The 23851-nt window shown below is 40.9% G+C and overlaps 1 protein-coding gene across 3 annotated transcripts in view; it reads right to left on the reverse strand.

Moving 5' to 3' along the window:
- LOC124605430 (zinc finger protein 569-like) overlaps window positions 1–23851 on the reverse strand; it is a 138335-nt gene that overhangs the window by 63388 nt on the left and 51096 nt on the right. For 2 of the 3 annotated variants that reach the window (XM_047137093.1, XM_047137091.1), the window contains exon 2: window positions 3091–3340. The exons of the other annotated variant lie outside the window; for it this stretch is intronic. The gene's annotated coding sequence lies outside the window, so the exon portion shown is untranslated. The remainder of the gene's footprint in view (window positions 1–3090; window positions 3341–23851) is intronic. 3 annotated transcript variants of the gene reach the window in all.

Here is a 23851-nt window from a genome sequence, read left to right on the forward strand (position 1 = left end):
AAGGAGAGGGAAAGACGAAAGGATGTGGGTTTTAAGGGAGAGGGTAAGGAGTCATTCCAATCCCGGGAGCGGAAAGACTTACCTTAGGGGGGAAAAAGGACGGGTATACACTCGCACACACACACACACACACACACACACACACACACACACACACACACACACACATCCATCCACACATATACAGACACAAGCAGACATATTTAAAGACCATTTAAATATGTCTGCTTGTGTCTGTATATGTGTGGATGGATATGTGTATGTGTGCGAGTGTATACCCGTCCTTTTTTCCCCCAAAGTAAGTCTTTCCGCTCCCGGGATTGGAATGACTCCTTACCGTCTCCCTTAAAACCCACATCCTTTCGTCTTTCCCTCTCCTTCCCTCTTTCCTGATGAGGCAACAGTTTGTTGCGAAAGCTTGAATTTTGTGTGTATGTTTGTGTTTGTTTGTGTGTCTATCGACCTGCCAGCGCTTTCGTTTGGTAAGTCACATCATCTTTGTTTTTAGCTATATTTATTTATATATTATATATACTTAAAAATAGGTGTATAAAACCACAGTCATATTCGCATTCAACGTTCTGCCAAACTGCACGTCAATCAACCAACTACTTTTCAAATATGAGTTCAAACGTATACAGGTTAATTTTTTATACAAAAAGATTTTTGAAGAAGCAATTCTTCAGTATTATGTTCCATTCTCAAAGATGCCATCTGACCATTCACACACATCATTGCATTCAAAAAGATTGTTTTTCATTTCAACAAATGGCATTAAGACTCTTTCTAATTGCCTATACACACACACTTTCACATATTTTTTTCAGGCGATTCCAGTGCTGAACCCTGGAGCCTTGCTTTTTGGTGACTCCATACACAGCAAAAGTTATTCGCACTGTTTATTACGTGAAATCTTGAAGCTGAATTAATCTGAGATGTAAACATAATAAATCTGTGACTCTTCAAACTTTCCCGGTGAATGTGTTGTAAGTAGTCTTCATGAGTTATGTTGTAAATAGTCTTCACGTGTTTGCCACCGGTTCACGTTGTGCAAATTCCACAATATTTCCTCAGAGCAACTGTCCCACATCTTCAGGTGGTTCAACCTTGCTCGTGGCTAGGTACGACTGACGGTATCCGCACACCAATGCCCCATTTTAGAACACGCACGCGAAGAATGTGCAGCTGCGGAAACCGCGCATGCGCAGTAATTTGCCCTATTCAAACTCCATCTGCTGAAAATCGCAGAGTGGCTCTCCCGCAAGTGTGCTGTACACAGCGTTTGTCAGCACAGATGTGGGAGAGCCGCTCTGCGATTTTCGACAGGGGGAATTTGAATAGGGCAAATCACTGGGGATGCGCAATTTCCACGACTGCGCATTCTTCGCATGCGTGTTCTAAAAATGGGGCATCGGTCTGTGGATACTGTCAGTCGTACCTAGCCAGGAGCAAGGTTGAACCACCTGAAGGTGTGGGACAATTGCTCTGAGGAAATATTGTGGACTTTGCACAACGTGATCCGGTGGCAGACATGTGAAGACTATTTACAACATAATAAATCTGCTTCAAAAAAATTAGATTACGAACATTTCTTTTGTATACATCAATATAAATAAAACTTTGGGCTTGATTTCTTATTTATCTGCAAAAATTTAACTACAAACACAAATAATTACTGAAGCCGAAGAGTAAATAGATTCTCTAAGCGCAACAGAGAGCATTTACGTAAACACAATGGCTTCTCTAGGAACAACATATGGCATACTCAGTGTTGACAGCACTTATTTGTAACAATAAAAAAAATTACCAACATTTGAAATTTCCCTAACAGATTGAGAGCCAAGTAAACATTTTAAACATCTTACTTGTTTATTTCATATTGAAATCAAAAGGAGTTACGTATTTTTTACTCTGATAGATTTTGTATATAGACTATTGAGATCAATGTGCTCCAGCTAGGCATCAAGGGATCGCCTGTTTAGTATTGGAGGGCAGCGTGGAGGGTAAAAATCACAGAGGGAGACCAAGAGATGAATACACTAAGCAGATTCAGAAGGATGTAGACTGCAGTAGGTACTGGGAGATGAAAAAGCTTGCACGGGATAGAGCAGCATGGAGAACTGCATCAAACCAGTCTCAGGACTGAAGACAACAACAACAACAACAACAACAACAACAACAACAACTATAAACTACATTCAGACTGATTCAGAGATATGACCACTGGACGGGAAAACTTATACTGCTAACAGTCAACAGACAGTATCAAACTGATTCCTAGCAACTTTCATTGATAATCTTTACAAAGACAAATTAAAATATCAGTTCAAAGTCAATAGGTTGAAAGCTACATAAGAAAACAGCGCTTCGAATTTCCACAGAAACAACAGTAATTTATTGGCTTCTATAAGACCTAATCAAGTCTCCAGCTAGTTCATGGCCCCATGCTCTGATACGAGGCCTATGCCTACGAAGCATATGCATACTTACTAAACCTTTAATGCTGGCACCAAAGACTGGAAAATGACTCATCAAAACTAGACGCCTGCACACAGGAAAGCATCTGCGAATTCTTGCAGGCTTTATGCATCAGGACAGATGACTTTGTAGAGTAATTATTAACGCCAAATTCAGAGACATTCGACACTTTTAAACAACATCTGTGAACCAATGGGACCACAAGTTGCCGGCAGCTAAATGTGTCGTTCATGTGAAAATGTTCTGTCCAGCAGAACAATGAAATACATGTCAGTACATACGGTTTGGAAACAGTAATCAATAAAACTGCTCAAATTATTATGTATTTAAGTCCACCATTATTTATGGGATGGTAAATATTCATACCAATGGATCAGGAGCACAATACCTATGCTGGAATAGTTAGATAAAATCTGCAGGAAATTAGCAATCTTATCTTCTGTTAGTAATAGATGACCCCCCCCCAAGAAGAAGACATTTCCCAAAGAATTGGGGTTCACAACCAACTTTCGACCATGTCTATAAATCCAGTTTGTAACCATCTCAGTATCAGAATCAGTTTCATGACTTTCATGAAGTGTTTCTTCAAGCACAGGATACAATCTACCATACCTGCTGTATCTGTACTAGACGTTTCACTCAATGGTCCAAACGACACTGTGTTGCTTGAAATACCACCACTTATTAGTAGTAGTATTTGATACTGTAGGAATAGCAACTACGTTATCTGCATCAGTCTGTTCCAAATTCTGAATCTTCTATGTGCTCTTCGGTAACCACTTTCCAGTAGTTCATTACGCAATCAGCCAACACTTCATCTTCCATGGAACCGTGCCAACTCCATGAAGCCATTCTTATAGATCTAAAAGAAATATTCATGAATGTCAGTATAATCCCTCTAACTACAAAAACCAACCAAAAGTGACTAAGTAATATGCCTATAACATTCAAATGTGTGCATAAACTGTTTTACAATAAACATATACAATGCTGATTGGTCACAAACAACAGATCTTGGGTGTTTCATAGAAATGCTGTATTGATTCCTAGAGGAATTCAAAGTATATGTGCACCAAAAACCAGATCCTAGCATTGTAATTAATGAGCAGATTGCAAGCAAAAGGAATAGGTTTTTTAATATCTTTGATGATGTGTTACTTTCATGGTCTCATTTAGGACTGCTGCCTTCATGACTCGCATTTATCATGCTTCTGTTTGCTTCACTGGTTTATTTCTATATGAATACATACTGGTTTTTGCGATGGTCATGTGACCATTTGTAAAAATGTGTGTCTGGTAGCTTTTCTAGTTTGCCCAACACTTGGAATTTTGTTGTCTCAAGTATAAATATAGCTTGTGACTGGGTATTGCCACCCTAAGCACAGCATGCTTCTCCTGCAACAGTTTTTTGCTGTTTTTTAATAAAGATTTGGTGGTTTGCTCATAATTTTCAACTGTTGTCCTCATAATTTTTGTTCACACCGATTTTATATTGAAGGGTGTCCCATTGAGATTACTACTTGCCTGTGTACTTTCATCAGTTTTGATTATTGTGTGACACACACACACACACACACACACACACACACAAAAACCTCTGACAATAAAGTTTGGTGAATGAAGGCAGAACGGTCAATCGGGCATCACTGGCGACTCACAATGGTGCACTTGCGCAGTGGCCGGTGTTGACAACTTGTCCCCACCGTAGAACAGTTGAGCATCATGTGTGTTCTGTGTTAGACCTGTTGGACGAAGTGCTTGTTTACTGCGTTAGTTCAGAACTGATAACAGAACAATGAACTAGCGAAGGATCAAATTAAAGTTTTGTTTTAAGCTTGGCAAGACACCGGAAGAAACACATGCAATGCTGGTACATGTTTATGGGGATCAAGCACTGTCCATGAAGTATGTGTACGAGTGGTTCACCCATTTTTGAGGAGGCCGGGAAGGCGTTTCCGACAATCTCCATAGCATATGACCAGCAAATGCCGTCAGTGACGAAAACGTTGAGAAAGTGAGGACATTAATCACGAACGACTGTCGATTAACTGTGTGCATGATAGTGGGTGAACTGCAGAGGAACCGTGAATCTGCGTGACAAATCCTTACCCAGGAGTTAGGGAAGAGGAAAGCGTGTTGTCTTGTGCCATACCACTTGACTGATGATCAGAAGCAGGCAGGTTTAGAGGCTTCTCAGGATTTTGCTAAAATGGTGGATGCAACACCCAATTTCTTGAACCATATTGTCACTGAGGACGAAACCTGGTGTCTTCATTATGACCCTGAAACGAAACAGCAAAGAATGGAATGGCATTCTCGTCGGAAAAAGGTCAGAGCCGAAAAATCAAGCTTCAAAATGATGCTCATCACGTTTTTCAATAGTCAAGGCATTATTCACAAGGAATTTCTACCTGAGGGAACAACACTGAACGCTGCAAGGTACACTGAAATTCTGACCCATTTCATGCAACGTCAATACAGGGCACGACCCCAGTACACACATCAAGGTTCCTGGTTTTTTTGTTCATGACAACGCTCGCCAACACACAGCTAATATCATCAAACAGGTCCTGACAAAAAAAGGGGTGGTGCAACTTGAACATCCACCACACTTGCCAGATCTCAATCCTCCAGACTTCCTGTTCTCTTGACTCAAACTCGCTTTGAAAGGAAAGAGATTTGATGAAATTCCTGACATCTAATAAACCGTGGCGCAGCTTTTGAACATCATCCCAATGGAAAACTTCACGCAAAGTTTCCAGGACATGCATCAAAAATGGTTCAAATGGCTCTGAGCACTATGGGACTTAACTTCTGAGGTCATCAGTCCCCTAGAACTTAGAACTACTTAAACCAAAATAACCTAAGAACATCACATACATCCATGCCCGAGGCAGGATTCGAACCTGCGATTATAGCGGTCGCGCGGTTCCAGACTGTAGCGCCTAGAACCGCTCGGCCAAACCGGCCGGTGGAGATGTATCGCGGAGCTCAGCAGTGCATGGTTATGGGAGGTGACTATTTCAAAAGAAAATAAGGTAACTTTAGTTCACAGTTCATCTACGTTAATGTTACAGTACCATTTACTGAACCTCATTGTCAGAGGTTGCATCTTGGTTTTTCACTCTTCAGAACGAGTGTGAGGACTGCATCTATGTTGTCCTGAGTGCAGCAAGGTGTTGTGTAGCAGCATTTGGCAGCTTCTTTACTCCTGATTTTATGATTTATTCCATGGTTTTATTATAGGACTTCAAATTTGAATTCTTGTACTTATGTAAAAATAATATTTTTTTAAATATCCTCTTCCCTCCATATCTTGTATCCCTGAATTTAGTTTGAATCATGTGCTTTGTAAATGCTACTGTTATTATTTATTATCTCCATTTCATACATATGTATTTTAATGTACTACATGGGTTCTTCACGTTAATGCTGTTAATGTTGCTGCTATTCACTGTCAAACATCATCACTAACTGTAGCCTTTTTGTTACTTTCTGTAATTTTTTATTTATTTATTTATTTTGTATCTGATATCATTTGATGAACTAATTTGGCACGCCAAATGGTGGGCTTTTAGTTTACTTTGATCTGGTTAGCATGGTTTGTTAACTTTAGTTTTCATGTTCAACCATTGCACTTGACTGTTTTTCTCTGTGAAATCTCGTGCACTATGTGTCAGTGCTTATGCAACTTTCTTTATTATGTACACTGGTATGTATTCTGTAAATATGCCTTTCACTTATTTTTATCTTACTGTGTGGGTCATGAAGCATTTTTGTGCTCATGATATAAAAATATTTTTTAACAGATTGTCTGATGATGGGCTACACCTGAAACAGGTAATAAAGAGACTAAATTCAACACAACATTCCTATGAAACACCTAAGATCTATTATTAGTGACCAGTCAGCATTGTATATGTTTCCTGGATTAATCATAATGGTCACATACCTCATGCACAACTTCAAGTCACAACTGCAATCAACTGTTTTTGTTATGTTGCATATTTTCAGTAACACCCTACAAAAGCACTGTCAATGGAGATCATTTACTTTACCTCAGCAGCTAACATTTTCTAGATAATTTGTGAAACAATGTTATCTGCAATGTTCATTCTTCATTAGAAGAAGCATTTCATAGCATAAAATTGGATGTAACTAGGAAATGTAAATAGGGACAGAATTTATGATAACCTACTTGCTTAAATGTATGGCACGGAAGAGAAATAGCTATAAATATGCTTAAAAATAACTCCCATATTGAATTTACACTTTACAATCCAGGAAATGCTGCTGTGAATTAAATTAACTGTTGTTTATACCAGAAGATATCAGAAGAGTAAATCCACGGGTGATAAATGCTAGCTGAACACAAAACCAGCTCTGAAGGAGAGTGCCTAATGCCTATCAGTACGTATTCGTACTTTTACTCACTTGTTTGCCGGTATCTCTAGACTGTTGACTTAAAAACAAAAAAATGGTATTCGTACCAATCAGAGAATTATTGTGAATATATTAATGCCAATCGTTTGTAATAAATAAAGTAATTAAGAGCATTTAAGACCATTGGCAACAATATTTATGAGTATCACTTTCAACCTTTAAGATCAAACCACTTCAGCAATGACCGTAGTATCAACTTCTCCAGTGCCTGCAAGAGGATCAGTAAATTATTCACTGGCAAGCATAAAATCGCAATACGGTCAAAGAAAGTACTGGGGATGTAACACCCTCACTCAATATTGTAAATTTCTAGTGTTTTGCAGCTTATGAAGCTATGTTGGATACTGTAATAACTTCAGGTTAAACAAATATATTTCAAGGAAGACGCAATACATGAAAGTCACAGATCAAGTAAACAGAGTAAGACGTGTGTACACTTTAACAGTCAAATCATAACTGAGTCCAAGTCTAGCGGCCGCTGGCTGGCTGGCTGCTTAGGTGGCGCTGCTACTGCATGGCTGGCAGACAGCGCCGCATGTATAGGACACACGTAACTGCACGGCGGCACTTTGAAAGATCAGTGAGTCACAACACTTTTTCCCCCTTTGAATTTTTTGCACAGGCCTTGATGGAGGTGGCCTGTAGATTGCTAACGTCCATAGGTGTTGTTTGACTGGCCATAAAGTCTCGAGGAGGAGGCTTCCCGTACGGACGGAAGTGTCCCTGATGATAACGGGTCGAGATGACAGGAGACATGGGGGTCGAATCTGCTGAGGACCCATGCACCAATCTGCCGATTGCGGCATGTCCGGTTGTTATAACAGGAGACATGGGTGATGTGTCCATGTCCGTAGGAGAAGGAGGCGAGTAGAGTTGCTCCAATAGATGATGGTCATCGGGTTCCTGCATGGGCACGTCTCCTGCTGGTGTCAGTTCTTGTGCTGGCACCGATATGATGGTGAGAGGACTGCTTTGTGAGTAATGAGAGACTCCAGTATCCCGAGCATCAGGTAGAGCCGAACGCGGTGTAGCGGCATCCGGAACAGGCGTTGGCAGCACACGAGGCCGAAGCTGGTCCAAATGACACACTGCAACACCCGTGTCCGTCTGGATTTCATACAGGCGTCGACCACGGTGTCGTAAGATGCGGCCAGGACTACATTTTGGCCACCTGCCATATCCCCGTACCCATACAAGGTTGTCGGCGTTGAACCGGCCAAGCGAAGGCACCCACAGCCGTGGGGTGGAAGGCCACAGAAGATGAAGTACCGTGCGGGGGCTGTTGGCCATGTAAGAGCTCAGCCGGGCTGTGGTCGCCCATGGGGGTGAAACAGTAAGAAGCCAGACACTGGAGAAGCGCATCATCAGCAGCAGAAGAAGTCAGGAGTTTCCTCATCTGACCCTTAAATGTGCGGACCAGTCGTTCAGCCTCACCGTTTGACTGTGAATGGAACGGAGGGGCCGTGACATGCATGACGCCGTGACGGGCACAAATATCTGCAAAATTGGAAGAGGCAAATTGCGGACCATTATCAGTAACAAGAGTAGAGGGAAGGCCTTCCAAAGAGAAAATGCAATCTAGAGCATTGGTGGTTGCCGCGGTGGTAGGCGACGTGCAACGGACAATGAAAGGAAAGTTAGAGTAGGCGTCAATAAAGAGAAGCCAATAAGTACCTAAAAAAGGTCCCGCGAGGTCAGCATGAATACGCTCCCAGGGCTTCTCAGGTGAAGGCCATGGTGACAAAGATGACTTCGGGGTGGCGGTCTGTGACGCACAAGGGCCGCAGGCAGCGACCATGAGTGCGATTTTAGAGTCAATGCCGGGCCAGTACACATGACGGCACGCCAGAGATTTTGTGCGAGAGACACCCCAGTGCCCTTGGTGAAGGAGGTGCAAGACCGAAGCACGCAAAGATGCAGGTACCACAACATGCGGTGAAGCATTGTCGGTGGAAAGGAGGATAACACCATCCCTAGCCGTGAGGCGGTAACGCAGAGCATAGTAGTTCCGCAAAGGATCAGAAGTCTTAGCGGACGGACGGTCTGGCAAACCCTTCTGAATACAGTGTAAAACCCGGGAGAGGGTAGGGTCAGAACCCGTAGCAGCCACCAGCCAACCCATCCACAACCCGCTGCTCGGCAATATCCAGGTGGAAACACAAAAGTTCGTCCCTATCGAATGCCAGATCAGGACCCATGGGAAGACGAGACAGTGCATCAGCATTCGCATGTTGAGCCGTCGGCCGGAAATGAATCTCATAATTGAAACGAGACAAGTAAAGAGCCCAACGCTGGAGGCTGTGTGCAGCCTTGTCGAGAAGTGACGTTGATGGATGAAACAAGGAAACAAGTGGTTTGTGATCCGTAACAAGATGAAATTTGGATCCATAGAGAAAAACACCAAACTTATGAAGAGCATAAATAACGGCCAAAGCTTCTTTTTCAATTTGAGAATACTTTTGTTGGGCATCCGTGAGCCTTTTGGAGGCATAAGCAATGGGTTGTTCAGAACCGTCAGAAAAATGGTGCACAAGGACTGCACCGATCCCATATTGAGAGGCGTCCATTGCAAGAACAAGATGTCGGCCAGGTCGATAAGTAGCCAGGCACGGGGCCTGTTTCGGCATAGTCTTCAATTTCTGGAAAGCCACATCGCATGACGCGGACCCGTGAAAAGGCACGTTTTTATGCAACAGGCGACAACGGATGAGCCACCGAAGTAGCAGATGGTAAAAACTTGTGATAGTATGCTATTTTCCCCAAGAAGGCCTGCAATTCCTTAACAGATGCAGGGCGAGGAAGGGCATCGATAGCAGCGACAGTTTGCTGAAGTGGACAAATACCATCCCGAGAGAGTTGAAACCCCAAGTACGTGATAGATGCCTGACAAAATTTTGATTTCTGAAGATTACACTTAAGACCGACAGTCTGTAAGACATGAAAAAGTGTGCGGAGATTTTGAAGGTGTTCGTCAGTGGTGGAGCCAGTGCCAACAATGTCGTCCTGGTAATTTATACACCCAGGGATAGTGAGCAATAATTGTTCCAAGAATCACTGAAAGAGAACAGGGGCGCTGGAAACCCCGAATGGCAATCGTTGGTCGAAAGGCGTGTTAAGGACCAGAAACTGCCGGGATGCAGCTTCGAGTGGAAGTTGATGATAAGCTTCTGACAGGTCAAGTTTAGAAAAATACTGGCCTCCAGCAAGTTTAGTGAACAATTCTTCAGCTCGAGGCATAGGGTAAGTGTCGATAAGGCATTGAGCACTTACAATGGCTTTGAAATCGCCACAGAGACTAATATCACCATTTGGCTTAGCAACGACAACGACAGAAGAGGACCACTCACTGGAAGTGACAGGAAGCAAGGCCCCTGAAGCAGTGAGACGATTCAGCTCCCGTTTGACCTGATCACGAAGGGCCACAGGAATGGGCTGAGCCCGAAAAAACTTAGGCCAAGCAGTGAGTTTGAGTGTGATATTAGCTTCAAAGTCGTTTGCACGACCTAACCCAGGAGAAAAAAGGGACGAAAATGTCGTTGACAAGGAATAGCATCAGAGACGATATTGACAGAGTCAAATATGGGACCAGTGCGAATGACAGATTTGTAAGATACCTCAGCATCAAATTGTCCCAAGAGAGAAATCTTCTGTTTATTGTAAATCCGTAATTGCCTAATGACAGGTGACAGGATTGGAGAACCCAACTGAAGATACGTCTGAGAATTGATGATAGTGGCAGCAGAACCAGTATCCACCTGCATGCGAACATCTCGACCAAGTATTTGGACAGTGACGAATAACTTCCCTGAAAGGGAAGAAGTACAATTGACAGACAGCACAGAATCCGAATCAGCATCATGTTCACGAACATCATGTATGTGGTTGGATTTGCAAACGGATGACACGTGACCCTTTTTTTTTTGCATTTGTGACACACGGCCCAACGTTGTGGACAATCTTCTCGTGAATGTTTCGTAAAACACCGTGGACATGAAGGAAGTTGCCGTGGGTTTTGCTGCAGTTTCTTAGAGGTTTGTTTACGGTTAGGCCGAGGCTGCGCTTGGGAGCGTACTGCGGCCATGTCGGCCAATGGGGACACGCCACACGCTTCGTCAACATCACACAGAGGCTGTATTTCCCCGACGTCGCCCCATGCCTCTATTTGCACTCCAGCGGTGCGAGAAATTTCAAAAGACTGAGCGATGGATAGGATTTCGTCTGGGGTGGGTTTGCCAACTGAAGAGCATGTTGCCTAACTTCTTTGTCGGGCAACGATCGGATAATAGCATCCCGTACCATGGAATCGGCGCAGGATTCTTTGTGAACTTCAGTAACAAATTGGCACTTTCTACTGAGGCCGTGAAGTTCAGCAGCCCAAGCACGATAGGATTGATTCAGTTGTTTTTGACAACGATAAAAGGCAACATGAGAGACTACCACATGCGTTTGCTGTTGAAAATAGACGGACAGAAGTGAGCACATTTCAGCAAAGGACAAAGACGCAGGATCTTTCAAAGGAGCCAATTGCGACAACAACCGATACATTTGGCATGAAATCCATGAAAGGAACAGAGACTTACATGTTTGTTCGTCCGCGACATGAAATGCTGTCAAAGATATTTTTCGTAATCAGACCAGTCTTTCGCGTCTCGTCGTAAGGAGGAAAAGCACGTAGAGACAATAAGAGATGCCCCGGATTTGATGCCGCGACAAAATCACAAATCGCACTTGTGAGAAGTGTTTGCTGTTCTATGAGACCTTGCAATAGTTGCTCTAAAGTAGCCATGGAACATGTGGGTCAATGATGGAAAAGAAAAATCACTACCTCGTCACCAATTGTAATAACTTCAAATTGAACAAATACATTTCAAGGAATACACAATACATGAAAGTCACAGATCAAGTAAACAGAGTAAGACGTGTGTACACTTTAACAGTCAAATCATAACTGAGTCCAAGTCTAGCGGCCGCTGGCTGGCTGGTCGCTTAGGTGGCGCTGTTGCTGCATGGCTGGCAGACAGCGTACCCATGTAGAGGACGAGCGTAACTGCGCAGCGGCACTTTGAAAGATCGGCAAGTCACAACAGATACCAGTCTTTTTTTTAACTGTTTAGTATAGTTGCAGGATATATTAGCCCCTCTTATGATTATTGCAGAAACAACTCTGATCCTTGCTGAGGTTCACAATTAATTTCACATAATCCATATAAGATCATGTATCACATAGATCCAAAATGACAAAGTAATTCTAAGCTTTCAAGCTGGCTTGCTCCACAATTCTCAAAGATATATGCCATATTGAATCAGACAGACATAACTGAGCTGTGATTGTGTACAAGACTTGTGAAATTGGAACAACATTGCCATTGACACCTCTGACAGTGACGAATGCCCTGGTAGAACGAGCCGCCACTGTCTACATGATAACTGCGCATGTTCCACTTAAATATATTTACTTCCACCCCATCACTAGCAATATTTATACTGAAATGCAACTCACATATAAACAACTGACTTGCTCTCTACACTACCTTCAATTAGGTGTGTTCAACGCCAAGCAGACAGAACATACAGCCATATACACCCAAAATATCTGCAATCAGGAAACAATTTTTAGTTGCTAAATGAACTCAGCAGAAGACTTGTCTGCTTATTACAGTGCATGGAAATCTGAACCTGAAAACCTAGCATCAAAAATACAGGGTGCTTCAAGAAGATTCATCCAATTCCACCATTTCATTTATATATGAATGAATATAGAAACCCAGAGTGAATTTTAAGTTACTCATCGAAACTATAAGTTCACCTTAGCACCAGTTGTAAGATGCCAGTAAAAGTGCTTTCTGGTAGGGGATCTCTCTGGTGCTGCTAGAATGCTTGCTGGTTCACTGCCTAATGTGTGTCAAGTCAAGGTGGCAGTAACACAGCAACTTAAGGCATTTTGCACTCCTCATTTCAACAGGTACATTTTAGTTACAATAGAGAGGGACAATTTTTGACATTGTGACACTGCACCTCCTACAACTCAAATCATTCAATAATAGCACCAGAAGTTTCAAGATACTGGCTGTTTACATAAAGAGAAATCCAGAGGTCACCCCTCTGCTTTTGGCAATGTTGACTGGAATACAGCGTTAAAAATTCTGAAGGTGGCAGGGATAAAATACAGGGAGTAAAAGCTTATCTACAGCTTGAACGGAAACCAGACAGCAGGTTTTATATGTGTTTCTGTTTCATATTATCACATCTTGTATCAATCTAATTTAATCAATCTAATTTATGTACTTTTAAACTATAATTCTATAAGACATATGCTAAATAAATAAGCAGTATTATAAAAGCAAAGGACATGAAGGTTGGTTAGTTAATTTTTGCATGTTCTGTTGGCTGTAAAAGCAGCCTCTCACTATGTTGTGGAATGACTGGATATAACAATTATAGCTACATCTTCTAGTGTAAAATACTGACGGCAACATACTGGCCATTTGCACAATTTCTTGCATTTTTTAATGCATAAAGCAATACTGTGTTCAGTTTCTCTCTCTCTCCCTCCCTCCCTCCTTCTTTTACACACACACACACACACACACACACACACACACACACACACACATACACACACACACATTGTGAAATAGATATGATTTCACATTGGATTTGAAGTTTATTTTATCATTCATTAAAATGGGCACATGGTCAGAGATTTTTTATGACTAAATATCTCACTCCTTTGCATGCCACAATAGGGCTGTGTGACAGCTAGTGTGAACCATTTCTCTTTTTAATACTATATTTATTAATGTTATGGTTTTTCAAAGTGTGATTGAGTATTGACAACAAACTTCATATGGAATAAATGTTTTGTAAGGTTGTTGTCAGTATTCCAAATGGTTTTAAGAGCTTTCTACAAGAGGTTCTAGCGTGGACATCACATATTACCATAATTAGGCACTTCTGTGCAATGAACATGAATTTCGTCAATATCAAGTTAACCAAGAATACGACACCATAAGACATTACTGAATGCATAGGAAAAGTAAGTCAATGTTTTAACACTTTTATTTCCAAAGTCTGATATTATCTGTACTGCAAAAGTTGCAGAGCTTAGACATTTAAGATCTGTAAAATGTGACTTTCAATTCTGGTTCTTTGTATAAACACCTACAAATTTACAATATTTTGTTTCATTTACTGATTTACACTCATACGTTATTTCATACGGTGTAGTCAGGCCTTGTGCAGTCCTGAATTACATGTACCATGTTTAATCTAAATTCAGTGAAGTCCGTTTAATTTTCAAGAAGATATTATTTACATTTCCAAGTGCTGAAGTTACTCCTTTATGCTTGATTCTAATACTTGTGACAACTTCTTGGATACCGTTTTGTTGCGTGCACTACCTGAGGTTCTGAATACACCACCTGCATCCTTGTAGTTATATAGGATGAAAACCAGTAACACACAACATCCCTGACATCATCATATTTGAGGTACTGTATATAATACTGTGAACTGCACAATTAAATGCTTTTGACAAGACACAGGTGGTATCAGATGGCAAGATTTTATCGTTAAAATTTTGTATTATAAGTTTTATAGCATGTTTTGTAGACGAAACCTTTCAAAATCAAAACTGTGACTCACTAAGTAACCTATTTTGAAAGAGGCGTATTATGATTGTTGCAAACATAATTTTATCTAGTACCTTCAAGAAGGTAGTAAGTATTGAGATTGTTAATGTGTGTCTCAACACTTTTCTTGTAAAGCGGCCAGCCAATAGCATATTTTAGTTTGGATATGTTCTCTGTGATGATGGCATGTCGAAAATATGACTCAAGACATAGCGTATATGTAAAGAGCAGGATTTCAGTACTCCACTTGAGATAATATAAACTCCAAGAGTGTTTTTAGTTTTGAGGGAGATAATTACATTCTTAATTTCTTGGCAGAGCATGGGGTAATTGTGATTTGCCTATAAGTGCAATGCCTGCTAAAACATGTGAAGCACCTACAAGGGGATGAGGACGTGAAATGAGACACCATGTGCTGAGAAGGTAGGTGATGTTATTTCAGTGATTACAAAATCGAGTCAAATTTGCAAAGAAATAATCAGTTTTACCCCATTTATCAGTATGACAGTGAGACCCTTCACAAAATTTTAAAAGCTTTACCATGCTCAACTCATCATCGGCTAAAATAGATAGCATGTCCGCTCCTAAATTTGCTTCTACCTGTTTATCGCAATATACAATGCGCTTATTTGAAATGTGTTAGGGGCCAGTGAAAATGCATAGGTGAGTGAGGGCCACTTCATCCTGCCATAGAGACTGGCAGGAGAAATTCCATGGCTGGATACCACTCGAGCGCCTTCTGGATCACATGGAGATCCACAGTAAATACAATATATTAATGGGAAGACGAATCCTAAAGACACAGCTGGCAAAAATTGCTGGAAAACTATGGGAGTCCACTTCTTTGGCACTATTAATATGCAGAACTTTAAAAGTGTGATGCATGTTTAGAGAGGCCATTCCCTATTGGAAAACATTTATAACACTGATTAAATATTCACCTGCAAAAATGTTGTCTATTAGTATACTGATTTCCTGTGTAATTCTGTGGGAAAATTAACAACACAATACATGCTGTAAGTTTCAAATAAAGCAGTACTAGAGAAGGGATTTAACAGTGTTATAGCCTACCCCCATTGTATTTAAAACTGCACAATGATAAATCTAAAAGGAACCATGAAGAAATTCGGAATGTGAATTAACAGTTTAGGCAAAAGAAATAAAAACTTAAGGTTTGACAATGATACTGTAAATCTATCAGAGAAAGCAAAGGGCTTTGAAGATTAGTAGTACAGACTGGACAATGTATTGAAAAGAAGTTATAAGATAAACAGCAATGAAAGCAACACAAAGTTAATGGAATATGGCTGTATTAATTCAGGTGGTGCTGACAGAATTAGGAAATAAAGACATTGAAGGTACTAGACTTGTTTTGCTATTTGGACAGTAAAATAAAAAATAATGGCTGAATAAAGTCAGTATAAAACGCAAACTGATAATAGCATGAAAAGCCATTCTGAAAAACAGAAATTTGTTAACACAAATGTAAAGTTAAGTGTTAGAAACTCTTTTCTGAAAGGATTTTTCTTGAATGTAGTCTTATATGGAAGTCAGGCATGGACAATAAACAATACAGAAAAGAGGAGAGTACAAGTTTTTGTAATATGGTGTTACAGAAGAATGTTGCAGATTTGATGCACAGAGTGAGCAACTAATAATGAAACAAACTGGAAAGAAGAGAAGGCCACGGTATAACTTGACTAAAAGAAGGGTTTTGTAGATAGGACATATTCTCACATATCAAGGAATCTCCACTGTAGTAATGCAAGGAAGTTTTGGCAAAAAGGGGGAGTAAAAATTGTAGAGGGGAAACCAAGGCTACAGTAAGCCGACTTGAACACTTGTATGTTGGATAGATGAAGAGGCTCTCACACAACAGAGAAATGTGGAGAGCTGCATCAGACCAGTGTCTTGATTGAATACCACTACCACGGACTAACAGTCTCTCTTCCAAGCAACTTGCATGGCCAAATTCTTTTCTCTCACCTCTCACTGGCTATGCAAACTAACAAACAGATACTTATGTGCAGTAGAGGAAAATGTTAGTGGCTGACACTGGCCATCTTCTTACCTTTAGCCAGTCTGTGAGTTGATATGTCTTTATGTTTAAAATTGACAGTAAAACAATACTCTTGCAGAGAAGTGCAGACTGAAAGCCAGTGTCATATCGTATGATCACTGCTACCTTTACATATTGCATCATAGATGTATTTCAGCCAACAAGTACACTTACAGGCCCCAGTTGTAACCCTCTCTCATGCCAACCAGTTATCTGTCTCATTACAGACTGATAGATAACTAATTATTACTGATCTTTGCATACTTGATATGTTGTTGTTGTGGTCTTCAGTCCAGAGACTGGTTTGATGCAGCTATCCATGTTACTCTATGCTGTGCAAGCTTCTTCATCTTCCAGTACCTTTTTGCAGCCTACATCCTTCCGAATCTGCTTAGTGTACTCATCTCTTGGTCTCTCTCTACAATAATTACCCTCCACGCTGCCCTCCAGTACTAAATTGGTGATCCCTTGATGCCTCAGAACACGTCCTACCAACCAATCCCTTCTTCTAGTAAAGTTGTGCCACAAACTCCTCTTCTCCCCAATTCTATTCAATACCTCTTCATTAGTTATGTGATCTACCCATCTAATCTTCAGCATTCTTCTGTAGCACCACATTTCAAAAGCTTCTATTCTCTTCTTGTCTAAACCATTTATCGGCCATGTTTCACTTCCACACATGGCTCCACTCCATACAAATATTTTCAGAAAAGGCTTCCTGACACTTAAATCTATAATCAATGTTAGCAAATTTCTCTTCTTCAGAAACACTTTCTTTAACACTGCCAGTCTACATTTCATATCCTCTCTATTTCTACCATCATCAGTTATTTTTCTTCCCAAAAAGCAAAACTTATTTACTACCTTAAGTGTTTTATTATTTCCATATCTAATTCCCTCAGCATGACCTGATTTAATTTGACTACATTCCATTATCCACGTTTTGCTTTTCTTAATGTTCATCTAATATTCTCCTTTCACGATACTGCCCACTCCTGCCCTTCCAGGTCTTTTGCTATCACTGACAGAATTACAATGTCGTAGGCAAACATCAAAGTTTTTATTTCTTCTCCATGGATTTTAATTCATACTCCAAATTTCTCTTTTGTTTCCTTTACTGCTTGCTCAATACACAGATTAAATAACATTTGGGATAGGTTACAATCCTGTCTCACTCCTTTCCTAACCACTGCTTCCCTTTCATGGCCTTCGACTCTTATAACTGCCATCCGGTTTCTGTACAAGAAAGCCTTTTGCTCCCTGTATTATACCCCTGCCACCTTCAGAAATTGAAAGAGGGTAATCCAGTCAACACTGTCAAAAGCTTTCTCTAAGTCTACAAATGCAATAAATGTAGGTTTGCCTTTCCTTAATCTATCTTCTAAGATAATTCGTAGAGTCAGTATTGCGTCACGTTTTCCAACATTTCTATGGAATCCAAACTCATCTTCCCCGAGGTTGGCTTCTACCAGTTTTTCCATTCGCGTGTAAAGAATTCCTGTTCGTATTTTGCAGCCGTGACTTATTAAACTGACAGTTCAGTAATTTTCACATCTGCCAACACCTGCTTTCTTTGGGATTGGAATTATTATATTCTTCTTGAAGTCTGAAAGTATTTCACCTGTCTCATACATCTTGCTCACCATATGGTACATTTTTGTCAGGGCTGGCTTTCCCAAGGCTGTCAGTAGTTCTAATGGAATGTTGTCTACTACCGGGGCTTTGTTTTGACTTCGGTCTTTCAGTGCTCAGTGAAATTCTTCACGCAGTATCGAATCTCCCATTTCATCTTCATCTACATCCTCATCCATTTCCATAATATTGTCCTCAAGTACATCGCACTTGTATAGACCCTCTATATACTCCTTCCACCTTTCCCCTTTCCCTTTTTTGCTTAGAACTGGTTTTCCATCTAAGCTCTTGATATTCATACAAGTGGTTCTCTTTTCTGTAATTTTCCTATAGGCAGTATCTATCTTACTTCTAGTGATATATGCCTCTACATCCTTACATTCGTCCTCTTGCCATCCCTTCTTAGCCATTTTGCACTTCCTGTCGATCTTATTTTTGAGACGTTTGAATTCATTTTTGCCTGTTTCATTTACTGAATTTTTATATTTTCTCCTTTCATCAATTAAATTCAGTATCTCTTTTGTTACCCAAGGATTTCTACTAGCCCTCATCTTTTTACCTGCTTGATCCTCCGCTGCCTTCATTATTTCATCTCTCAAAGCTACCCTTTCTTCTTCTAATGTATTTCTTTCCCATTCTTGTCAATCATTCCCTAATGCTCTCCCTGAAACTCTCTATAACTTCTGGTTCTTTCAGTTTATCCAGGTCCCATCTCCTTAAATTCCCACCTTTTTGCAGTTTCTTCAACTTTAATCTTCAGTTCATAACCAATTGATTGTGGTCAGAGTCCACATCTGCTCCTGGAAATGTCTTACAATTTAAAACCTGGTTCCTAAATCTCTGTCTTACCATTCTAAAATCTATCTGAAACCTTCCAGTGTCTCCAGGCCTCTTCCACATATACAACCTTCTTTCATGATTCTTAAATCAAGTGTTAGCTATGATTATGTTATTCTTTGTGCAAAACTCTACCAGGCGGCTTCCCCTTTCATTCCTTACCCCCATTCCATATTCACCTACTACTTTTCCTTCTCTTCCTTTTCCTACTACTTGTGGAGCTAGTTGGCATATAAACCTCTACTACTGTGGTAGGCATGGGCACTACTACTATTTAATTTTGTATTTGTTGTTGTTGTTGTGGTCTTCACTCCTGAGACTAGTTTGATGCAGCTCTCCATGCTACTCTATCCTGTGCAAGCTTCTTCATCTCCCAGTACCTACTGCAGCCTACATCCTTCTGAATCCGCTTAGTGTACTCATCTCTTGGTCTCCCTCTATGATAATTACCCTCCATGCTGCCCTCCAGTACTAAATTGGTGCTCCCTTGATGTGTCAGAATATGTCCTTCCAACCAATCCCTTCTTCTAGTCAAGTTGTGCCACAAGCCCCTCTTCTCCCCAATTCTCTTCAATACCTCCTCATTAGTTATGTGATCTACCCATCTAATCTTCAGCATTCTTCTGTAGCACCACATTTCGAAAGCTTCTATTCTCTTCTTGTCCAAACTATTTACCGTCCATGTTTCACTTCCATACATGGCTACACTCCATACAAATACTTTCAGAAAGGACTTCATAACACTTAAATCAGTACTCGATGTTAACAAATTTCTCTTCTTCAGAAACGCTTTCCTTGCCATTGACAGTCTAGATTTTATATCCTCTCTACTTCGACCGTCATCAGTTATTTTGCTCCCCAAATAGTAAAACTCCTTCACTACTTTAAGTGTCTCATTTCCTAATCTAATTCCCTCAGCATCACCCAACTTAATTAGACTACATTCCATTATCATTGTTTTGCTTTTGTTGATGTTAATCTTATAACCTTTTTTTCAAGACACTGTCCATTCTGTTCAACTGCTCTTCCAAGTCCTTTGCTGTCTCTGACAGAATTACAATGTCATCGGCGAACCTCAAAGTTTTTATTTCTTCTCCATGGATTTTAATACCTACTCCGAATTTTTCTTTTGTTTCCTTTACTGCTTGCTCAATATACAGATTGAATAACATCGGGGAGAGGTGTTGTGACTCGCCGATCTTTCAAAGGAGCCAATTGTGACAACAACCGATACATTTGAGGTGAAATCCATGAAAAGAACAGAGACTTACAGGTTTGTTTGTCCGCGATATGAAATGCCAAGAAGTGCTGTCGAAGATGTTTTTTGTAATCAGACCAGTCTTCCGCCGTCTCGTCATGAGGAGGAAAAGGAGGTAGAGACAACGATAAGAGATGCCCCGCATTTGATGCCGTGACGAAATCACGAATCGCATTTGTGAGAAGCGTTTGCTATACTATGAGACCCTGCAATAGTTGCTCTAAAGTAGCCATGGAAGCATGTGGGTCAACGACGGAAAAGAAAAATCACTACCTCGTTGCCAATTATAATAAACTTCAAGTTGAACAAATATATTTCAAGGAAGACACACTACCTGAAAGTCACAGATCAAATAAACAGAGTAAGACGTGTGTACACTTTAACAGTCAAATCATAACTGAGTCCAAGTCTAGCGGCCGCTGGCTGGCTGGCCACTTAGGTGGCGCTAGTGCTGCATGGCTGGCAGACAGCGCCACATGTAGAGGACGCGCGTAACTGCGCGGCGGCACTTTGAAAGATCGGCGAGACACAACAAGAGGCTACAACCCTGTCTCACTCCCTTCCCAATCATTGCTTCCCTTTCATGCGTCTCGACTCTTATAACTGCCATCTGTTTTCTGTGCAAGTTGTAAATAGCCTTTCGCTCCATGTATTTTACTCCTGCCACCTTTAGAATTTGAAAGAGAGAACTCCAGTCAACATTGTCAAAAGCTTTCTCTAAGTCTACAAATGCTAGGAACGTAGGTTTGCCTTTTCTTAATCTTTCTTCTAAGATAAGTCGTAAGGTCAGTATTGCCTCACGTGTTCCAACATTTCTACGGAATCCAAACTGATCTTCCCCGAGGTCGGCTTCTACCAGTTTTTTCCATTTGTCTGTAAAGAATTCGCATAAGTATTTGGCAGCTGTGACTTATAAAAACTATAGTTCGGTAATTTTCACATCTGTCAACACCTGCTTTCTTTGGGATTGGAATTATTAAATTCTTCTTGAAGTCTGAGGGTATATTGTCTGTCTCGTACATCTTGCTCACCAGATGGTAAAGTTTTGTCAGCACTGGCTCTCCCAAGGCTGTCAGTAGTTCTAATGGAATGTTGTCTACTCCCGGGGCCTTATTTCGACTCAGGTCTTTCAGTGCTCTGTCAAACTCTTCACGCAGTATCGTATCTCCCATTTCATCTTCATCTACATCCTCTTCCATTTCCATAATATTGTCCTCAAGTACATCGCACTTGTATAGACCCTCTATATACTCCTTCCACCTTTCTGCTTTCCCTTCTTTGCTTAGAACTGGGTTTCCATATGTGCTCTTGATATTCATACCAGTGGCTCTCTTTACTCCAAAGGTCTCTTTAATTTTCCAGTAGGCAGTATCTATCTTACTCCTAGTGAGATAACCCTCTACATCCTTACATTTGTCCTCTAGCCATTCATGCTTAGCCATTTTGCCTGCTTCATTTACTGCATTTTTATATTTTCACCTTTCATCAATTAAATTCAATATTTCTTCTGTTACCCAAGGATTTCTACTAGCCCTCGTCTTTTTACCTACTTGATCCTCTGCTGCCTTCACTACTTCATCCCTCAGAGCTACCCATTCTTCTTCTACTATATTTCTTTCCCCCATTCCCGTCAATTGTTCCCTTATGCTCTCCATGAAACTCTGTACAACATCTGGTTTAGTCAGTTTATCCAGGTCCCATCTCCTTAAATTCCCACCTTTTTAGCAGTTTCTTCAGTTTTAATCTACAGCTCATAACCAATGGATTGTGGTCAGAGTCCACATCTGCCCCTGGAAATGTCTTACAATTTAAAACCTGGTTCCTAAATCTCTGTCTTACCATTATATAATCTATCTTATACCTTCTAGAATCTCCAGGATTCTTCCATGTATACAACCTTCTTTTATGTTTCTTGAACCAAGTGTTAGCTATGATTAAGTCTGTGCAAAATTCTACCAGGTGGCTTCCTCTTTCATTTCTTACCCCCCAATCCATATTCACCTACTACGTTTCCTTCTCTCCCTTTTCCTACTCTCGAATTCCAGTCTCCCATGACTATTAAATTTTCGTCTTCCTTCACTACCTGAATAATTTCTTTTATCTCATCATACATTTCATCGATTTCTTCATCATCTGCAGAGCTAATTGGCATATAAACTTGTACTACTGAAGTAGTCATGTGCTTTGTGTCTATCTTGGCCACAATAATGCATTCACTATGCTGTTTGTAGTAGCTTACCCGCACTCCTATTTTTTTACTGATTGTTAAACCTACTCCTGCATTACCCCTATTTGATTCTGTATTTATAACCCTGTATTCACCTGACCAAAAGTCTTGTTCCTCCCGCCACCGAACTTCACTGATTCCCACTATATTTAACTTTAACCTATCCATTTCCCTTTTTAAATTTTGTAGCCTACCTGCCCGATTAAGGGATCTGACATTCCATGCTCCGATCCGTAGAACGCTAGTTTTCTTTCTCCTGATAACAACGTCCTCTTGAGTAGTCCCTGCCCGGAGATCCAAATGGGGGACTATTTTACCTCCAGAATATTTTACCCAAGAGGACGCCATCATCATTTAACCATACAGTAAAGCTGCATGGCTGCAACTACTGAAAAGGCTGCTGCCCCTCTTTAGGAACCACCCTATATTCACCTGACTGGAAGTCTTGTTCCTCCTGCCACCGCACTTCACTAATTCCCACTATATCTAACTTTAACCTAACCATTTCCCTTTTTAGATTTTCTAACCTACCTGCCCTATTAAGGGTTATGACATTCCACGTTCCGATCCGTACAATGCCAGTTTTACTTCTCCTGATAACGACGTCCTCCTGAGCAGTCCCCACCCGGAGATCCAAATGGGAATTTATTTTACCCAAGAGTATGCCATTTAACCATACAGTAAAGCTGCACGCCCTCAGAAAAAATTACGGCTGTAGTTTCCCCTTGCTTTCAGCCATTCACAGTACTAGCACAGCAAGGCCATTTTGGTTAGTGTTACAAGGCCAGATCAGTCAATCGTCCAGACTGTTGCCCCTGCAACTAATGAAAAGGTTGCTGCCCTTCTTCAGGAACCACACATTTGTCTGGCCTCTCAACAGATACCCCTCCATTGTGGTCACACCTATGGTATGGCTATCTGTATCACTGACGCATGCAAGCCTCCCCACCAATGGTAAGGTCCATGGTTCATGGGTCACAAAACTAGTGTGCATGGCATGATGTCTGCCACATTGCTTACAGGAACCCTCATCTATATAAAGATAGCGCGGCCAGCACTCCCTCTCAGACTGTATTCTATTGCTTATTGTACTTTTCCTATGCTGGTTGTTTACTTGAATGTGGATAAATAAACTTTTGTTTCTAGTAGTTGCACTATTGGTTGCGTCTAGCATTACAACACAACTGGCAATGGCTGTGATGTTCACTTCCACGTGTTCAGTCTATTGGCTGTTTCTCTGATTTGTCTGGCCACGGAGACAGTGCTCAAATCTCTCCTCAAGCACC

The sequence above is a fragment of the Schistocerca americana genome, chromosome 3 (assembly GCF_021461395.2).
Source record: "Schistocerca americana isolate TAMUIC-IGC-003095 chromosome 3, iqSchAmer2.1, whole genome shotgun sequence".
Lineage (NCBI taxonomy): Eukaryota > Metazoa > Arthropoda > Insecta > Orthoptera > Acrididae > Schistocerca > Schistocerca americana.